This window comes from Fukomys damarensis, unplaced genomic scaffold, assembly GCF_012274545.1.
Source record: "Fukomys damarensis isolate Sample0158 unplaced genomic scaffold, DMR_v1.0_HiC HiC_scaffold_19, whole genome shotgun sequence".
NCBI lineage: Eukaryota > Metazoa > Chordata > Mammalia > Rodentia > Bathyergidae > Fukomys > Fukomys damarensis.
In genome coordinates this window covers 4,790,880-4,798,511 of record NW_022900931.1, presented here as the reverse complement: position 1 = coordinate 4,798,511, position 7,632 = coordinate 4,790,880, and the positions used below count along the sequence as shown (strand labels likewise).

The 7,632-nt window shown below is 51.0% G+C and overlaps 1 long non-coding RNA gene across 1 annotated transcript; it reads left to right on the top strand.

Annotated features, from left to right (window-relative positions):
- The first annotated feature begins 6,064 nt into the window (after nucleotides 1-6,064).
- On the top strand, nucleotides 6,065-7,591 carry LOC117286939. Its single transcript, XR_004518108.1, has 3 exons — nucleotides 6,065-6,121; nucleotides 6,973-7,189; nucleotides 7,422-7,591. It is a non-coding gene; the product is annotated as an uncharacterized LOC117286939 (long non-coding RNA).
- The last annotated feature ends 41 nt before the right edge of the window (nucleotides 7,592-7,632 follow it).

The following is a 7,632-nucleotide window of genomic DNA, read 5'->3' as shown; positions in this document are numbered from 1 at the left end:
TCTTGCAAGTCTCCCTCTTACCTGACTTCAAAACCATCTGTGGCAACTGCAGCTATGACAAGTACAGGAAGGAAATTGGCCCTCACGGACAGGCATTTGGAAAAGGAGACTGGATATCCCTGGGTTTGTTTTTTTCTCTCTTTTTTTGGCCTTTTGAGGCAGTGTCTTGCTCTGTAGTCAAGGCTGGTCTTGAATTCACGGTGATCCTCCCGCCTCAGCCTCCCAGTGCTGGCATTACAGGCGTGCGCCATCTCACCTAACTTGGATATTCTTTGATACTTCACCAAAACTCAGCAAATGATAGTTTTGTGTCTTTTCTTGGCAATACTCAGAGTGGAACCTGGGCCTCTCACATGCCAGGCAAGTCCTCTGCCCCTGAGCTGCATCCCAGCCTCTGACAAATGGTTGTTTTTTCACAGGTTATTTGCAGAGTGGGATGTGAAGCCCCAGCTGTGACCTTTTCCCGTCCACTCATTCGCAGCCAGTGTGCTAGCTGGTGCCGTCTCTGCGTCTGCTCCCCAGGCACGAGCTGTCACAGCGCGCATTGGTCATTTGGGGAACACCAGCCCCCTGAATTATTCACATCTTCCAAATGCCAACGCCTGTCACAGTTACGCAGATGGAAAAAAGATCGCACTCATTAATACCGGTGCCAGTTGCATCAGGAAAATCATGGGTGTTGAGAAGCCGCCAAGCTCTTGGTTATAGATACACATTTTCCCAATTCCCATTTTCACTTGAAAGCTCACATTTTCTCATTGGCAAGAAATACTGCCAGTTGCTTTCCTTGAAGTTCACTCCACCCATCTTCGAAGAAATGTCTGCCTTGCTTGATGCCCACGTCCACATAACCACAGTCTTCCCGTCGCTCTCTCGGGCAAAGATGACGCACGTGCACAGGGCGATCCAGGGCCATCCTCGGGGCCCAGGGGCCTCCGTGGGGAAGGGCCGCAGGAAGCCCCGACCAGTGACATGGAGGCAATGTCTGTGATCCTGGTATGTAGGAGGCTGAGGCAGGAGGACCCTTGTGGGTTTGAGGCCAGCCTGGGCTACATAGAGAGACCCTGTCTCAAAAAAGGCAAAATAGGGCCAGGGATTTAGCTCTGTGCTTCTTCCGCCTGCCTCTCAAGGCACAGGGTCCCAAGTCCGATCCCTGGTAACAAAACAAAACAAAAAAGGCAAAATAATAATGTAAAAAAATAAAACCCCAAACCCTCCTTTTTTATCAGCTACGAACCATACTCGTCTCCTGGCCCTTGGTCCCGTTCTGTGAAATGGGGTGGCCAAGCCTGCCTGTAGCCGGGAGAGTAGCAGAATGTGCTTGGTGCCCCGGGAGCTGCTTGGTCTCCGTGCCTGGCCATGTGGGTGGGAATCCGTCTCGGGACCGAGACGACCCAGACCGCAGCTTGGGTCTGAAGATGAAGTGTAGGTCACTCCGAGCCGTAAGCCTGGTGCTCAAGTTTGAATGCAGCGTAAGGCTGGCTCGACACCCATCCCAGGGTCACCCCGGCCACCTTGCTGTGGAGGGTGGACGGGGTGAGTGGTGATCGCGGTCGGCTCGTCTCGCTGCCAAAACTGGCTTTACCGATGGCCTTTTCCTGACAAATCATTAGACAACTTTTAAGAGCAAAGAACGCTCATCCAGAATGGAGGTGCTGCACTATGTTGCTAGGAAAAGAAATAGCAATTGTTTTTTGAAAAGAAAGCACATCCTACGAGTTTGACCAACCGGGGAAATTCCAGCCTCTCTTTCCTGCCCCCTCAGTGAATGGGTTCCTGACGCAGGAAGCGTTCCTGTCCTTTATCACCGCCTCAACGAGCCGGTCAATTAAAATATTCTGACCTGGGCTGGGTGAGATACATGGCAGGCCTGGTTCCATCTGTCAGAGAGAGAGAGGAGAGAGAGAGGAGAGACAGAAGGTGAGCTCTTCGTATGGAGTCAGAGGCCCAAATGCAATTGCTTCCATCTTCTTATCATACCCAGAAATGACCGTTCATCGGGCACAATGTCCACGAAATGCGAAAGCGGCAGAGCTCCTCTGGGAACATTAGAACGTAATAAAGAGACCGGGCTTCGGCCTTGGGAACGTGGGAGTGGAAATTGAGGAATGAGTGTGGCAGTAAGGCTGGATGCCCTGACAGAGGTCGGCTGGGTGTGGTGGTGCGCGCCCAGCACCCCAGAGGCTGAGGCAGGAGGGTCACCAAGAGCTCGAGGCCAGTCTGAACTACTTAGTGAGACCCTGTCTCAAAAACAAAAGAAAAAAATGAATATATGAGTCATCGTCGTGACACTTTAAACCCGAGGAGGGGACTGAGCACTGGTAGGAACGGCTGCTGGTGGCCACGCTGGGCCTGATTACCTCACCTTTGGCCCTCCTGTCCGTCTCCATGGCCCCGGCCAGGCCTCGGTGCTTCCTGTCTGAAAACAGCCGGCTCCCTGCTCTTCCAGGTGGGAACAGGAGATGTGTCTCAGGGTGGGAAGAGCTCGCGCTCAGTCTGTGTGGGCCCTTTGTGTACTTATTTTATTGAGCACGTGGGAGCCGGTGTGGGTGGGCTGGGTGCTGGGCCTTCGGGTGGCTCCTGTCCTAGTTCCAGGAGAAAGTGTGACCTCATTAGAGACAGAGGCCCCCAGCTGTGCCTGTGTCTTCCTCCCCTTACCCCACCGTCACCCTCTGCAGTCACCAAACTTCAGTCAGAGCTGCCCCCTCCTCCGGAGTCCCTGGAAAGGGCCCGTCTGGCCCCTGTCACTCTCTCACCAGACAAAGGGCGTCCACCCAGGCCAGAAGGAGTCCCGGCTACCACAGGCACACCGGACAGTTCCAACAAGGGCAGCGCAGACGCTGAGCTCAGATCCCGGGGCACAGGAAGGGGGCAAGGCGTCCGCTGGTGAGGACGCACAGGCGCCTGGGTTGGGGACCTCACTTCTGTCTACCAGGCAGGGCCAGCACAGGCACAGAGGGGCTGCGCTTGCAGTGCATGCTAAGGAAAATAATGTGCCAAGATCCAAAGCAACCCGAGCAAGAGGACGGATTGGAAAAGCTTCTTTGGGGGTAATACCACCCTTCTCGGGGGCCCTGGAGACTAAAAATCTTGGTTGCACAATACATATGACCAAAAAATTCAGTAGTTCTTGAGCCGCGCATGGTGGCTCATGCCTGTCGTCCCAGCATTTGGGAAGCTGAGGCAGGAGGATCACCACACATTTGAGGCCAGTCTGGGCTACATAGTGAGATCCTGTCTCAAAAGAGCAAAAAACAGAACAAGGGGCCAGGGATTTAGCTCAGTGGTTCCACCCCCTGCCTCGCAAGTGTAAGGTCCCGAGTTCAATCCCCGGTGTGGCACCAAAAAACAAAACAAAAAATTCAATAGCTCTATTTAAAAAAATCAGTGATGTTATTTTTCTGATTAATTATTGTATAATGTTTTGGGGGGTGGAGCCCTGCGTCTCCATGTCACCTACAAGACCAACGCTCTACCACTTGGGCAGTGTCCCCAGCCTGAACTAGCTGGAATGCAGGGAGCCCCTGTACCCCATCCCACTTTCTCCTGTGACCCCTGTGATCAGTATGGCAGCCCAGGGTGCAGCTCCATGAGGAGCATTTACCCAATGTGCGTGAGGCTGGGCTTCCATGCCCAGCACTGAAGGGAACAGCCTGATTTACATAGCGAGACTCTGTCTCAAGGAAGAAAAACCCAAACCGATAACTCTTTCTTTGGAGATAGGATCTCACTATGTAGCTCAGGTTGGCCTCAAACTCAGCAATCCTCCTGCCTCAGCCTCGTGAATGCTGACATTACAGGCATTCACCATCACACCCAGCCCTAAACCAGTAACTAAATAAATACAATAAAATGACCAAATCCTTGGCCGCTTATCACAGGTTTTAATATAAGAATAGTCATTCACCTCGGAAAAGTCACATTTTAAAATGACCTTTCTTTAATTCTGCTGCCGAATATTTGGAAATATTAGTCCAGAAGATTTGCGAGGACTTCTTTTCTGTAGAAGTTTAAACGTTTCCGAAGGGTGCCTGGCAACGTTGGAGCAAGTACAGGTTCGCATCCATTGCTGGGTCTAAACTTGGGGTCTGCGTGTGGCTGAGACTGTTCTCTTCCCCGATGCACTGGGCCTGCAAGTCTAACTGTGCTTCATTAATTCAGAAACGCGCTATTCACATCCACACATGAAGCCTGGAAGTCACAAGGGAACTGATGTTTTATTCTGCCACTGGGATTGAACGCAGGCCTTCGCACTGAGCTACACCCTCAGCCCTGTTTTGTTTTAAATTTTGAGACAGGTGCTCTCCTCCACCTTGGTTCTGTGTGTGGTTTACAGACCCTGCTTCTTCTTCTTTAGTACCAGGGATCGAACTCAGGTCCTTGTGCTTGTGAGGCAAGCGGTGGATCCGCTGAGCCAAATCCCCAGCCCGACCGCTTGTTCTCATGGTGACTGTGTGACTCCCGGGAAAAGCAGGCACACACACATCTCGGGATAAATGTCAAGAGGGAGTAGGCGGAAAGCAGGAAAGCACGCACACCTTGCCTTCTCTTCAAAGCCTTCCCTTGGCGCATCTTGAAATTCTTTTTCTGACTTTTTTGTTTTCTGATTAACTCTTCCTTGGGTAATTTTTGGGGGGTGGAGCCCTGGGCCTCCTTGTCACCTACAAGACAAACTCTCTGCCGCTGGGCCGTGCCCCCAGTCCTGAAATAAAACAAGCCAGGAACGCAGGGAGCCCCTGTGCCCCACCTGTTCCTCTGGTCTCTAGCAGAGGGGGACGGGATCCAGGACTCCCCAGGCACAAGAACCTGAGGGTGCTCTGCCCTTCCTGAGCAACTGATGGGAGTTCACCTAGAAACTGGCAGGCCTGGGAAAGGTTATCTTGTATCAGTTAGGGGAGAATGGCAAGAAAAAGGCGGGGTGGGGGATTTAGCCCAGTGGTTCCACTTTACGAGTGCAAGGTCTGGAGTTCAATTCCGGGTACCAAAAATAAATAAATAATTTAATTAATTAATTAAAAAAGGTATCTCTTGGGCTGGGGATTTAGCTCAGTGGTTCTGCCGCCTGCCTTGCAAGCACAAGTTCCAGAGTTCAATCCCCCGGTGTGAAGAAAAAAAAAAACAAAACAAAACGTGTTTCCCTGGACTTGGAGGGTGATGGGACTTCCTCTCCTCCCCAGCCACCTTTCAAGGCTTTTGCAACACCCCAGGCACTGCTTGTCAAAAAACGAAAATTACGGCCAGGCATGGCGGCGTGTTCCTACAATTCCAGTACTTGGGAGGCTGAGACAGAAAGATTGCCACAGGTTTGAGGCCAGCCTGGGCTACTACAGAGTAAGTTCAAGGCCAGCCTGGACTACACAGTGAGCCCCTGTCTCAAAATAACAACATTGCAGTGAAATACACATAACCCACAATGTGCCACTGTGACCTCATCTGTGTCCATCACGGCCCCTAGGTCCACTCAGGGTGTTATGGAAGGAATCAGTAAGTGACACACAGAGGCGGCAAAATGAAAGCAAAATAATAAATTTACTCATCGACAAGGGTCGATCGCGCATCAGTCGTGCCTGGATCGACGACACACTGGGTTACAACTCCTCCTTTTATAGGGTTTCACAGCCTTGGCTTCCTTTGGGTGGTTACAGTTCATTCTCACAGTTCAAATCACGGTCACAGGATAGTTAATCTTTTCAACCCAGACCTAACAGTTCTTTGCAGTTGGGGACTTTACCTTTAAGATTCGCCTAGTTACCTATGGTAGGTAGGAAGGGGGTGCTCAGGGTCAGGGAGGCGAATGTTAGCAGTGGGTTCTTTCATTTAGACACTTTTACGATCAGGTGGCTCCAGTCTCTGGGAGCTCAGGACCTTGCTGTGCCCTGTTATCTCAGGGTGAGACCAATGCCTCAGTCAGCAGTGAGTGCCTTCGGTGCCTGTTAGGTCTGAGCTAAACAAAGCAAACTGCTGTTAGAGACAGCAGAAGCCACTTTACATTGTAGCACTTTATAGGTTTTGCTATTTATAGAAGTTTTCCCTATCAAGGGCACTAGGCAGCCCCACCCCAGCACCCACTGTTCTACCCCTGCTTCCAGTCTCTGTGAACCTGAGTTCTTTAGCACCTGAGGTAAGCGGAATCCCACCACACTTGTCCCTCTGTGCCTGGCTTATTTTATTAGCATAATTTCCTCCAGGTTTGTTCCTGTTGTAGCATGGGTCAGAATCTTCTGTTTTTCTGAGACAGGGTCTTTTTTTTCATTGGTGTTTTGAGACAGGGTCTCACTATGTAGTTGAGACTGACCTGGAACTCACTATGTAGCCCAGGCCGGTCTCAAACTCACAGTGATCCTCCTGCCTCAGCCTCCCAAGTGCGCCACCACGCCTGGCTTGAGACAGGGTCTTGATAAATTGTCCAGACTAACTTTGAACTTGCAATCCTCCTGCCTCAGCTTCCTGAGAAGTTGGCATTACAGGTCTGCACCACTGCACCTGGCTCGCAATCTTCTGTACATAGGAATGCAGTGCCACATCTTGTGATCCCTTCATCTGTTGACAGACCTTGGGTTGGTTCTACCTTATCTTTTGTTTGTTGGTTTTGGTTTTTTTGAGACAGGGTCTCACTATGTATCCCAGCCTGGCACTGAACTCATGACAATCTTCCTGCCTCAGCCTCCTGAGTGCTAGGATTATAGGTGTGTACCACCATGCTGGAATCCATTCTATTCTATTCTTTTCTTTCTTTCTTTCTTTCTGTTTTTGAGACAGGGTCTATGTAGTTGAGACTGACCTGTATGTAGCCCAGGCTGGTCTAGAACTCACAGTGATCCTCCTGCCTCAGCCTCCCGAATCCTGGGATTACAGGTGTGCATTGCCACGCCTGGATTACATTTTTGATTCCTTAAATATGCCTGTGTACCTACTATATGTGAGGCATGATGCTTTTAAGTGAAAAGCTTCTCGTTTGCATTTTTCTTTCAGGTTCCAAGATGACTAACCTGTCTTTACAGAAGCAAGTTTTGTGTGTGGCCCTCTTTGGCTGGCTTCGCTAATGCTTAGGGGACTGTGCAGCAAGGCACTGCCCCGGTTTTCATAGCTCTCTGTCATACACATTTAAGCATCACTGCCATGTGAATAATCCCCCGGAGCTTTGCCGTTTGCGATTTCCTTGCACAGCTGAAGTTTTGGCAGCCTCCAGGTAACTTGGTGTAGAGGTGGGTCCTCCCCTGATTGAAGGGTATAAGTCAGGTACCACGGCTCAGGCTTTGGTCTCGGTTAGTAGTGAGCTACAGGGAGGCATCTGGGGGGTAATGGTGGGGAGATTCTAACACAGGAGTTCCGACCCTGAAGGAATGAAAATCCCCGTCACTCACACAGTGAGCTGCACACGGGTTCTGATTGGCTTTGAAATCGGTTCTTTTTGCTCTCAGAACTGGCAGATAGCGAGGCAGAGCTCATGGCTGCGGTGTCACCTTGACCAAGTATCTGAACATGAAGAATGGGGCTTCCAGAGTCGGGCGAGGTGGCCCATGCACTCAGGAGGCTGAGGCAGGAGGATCGCCGTGATCGCCGTGAGCTCTGGGCCATCTGGGGCTACATAGTGAGTTCAAGAACAGCATGAACTACAGAGCAAGATCCGGT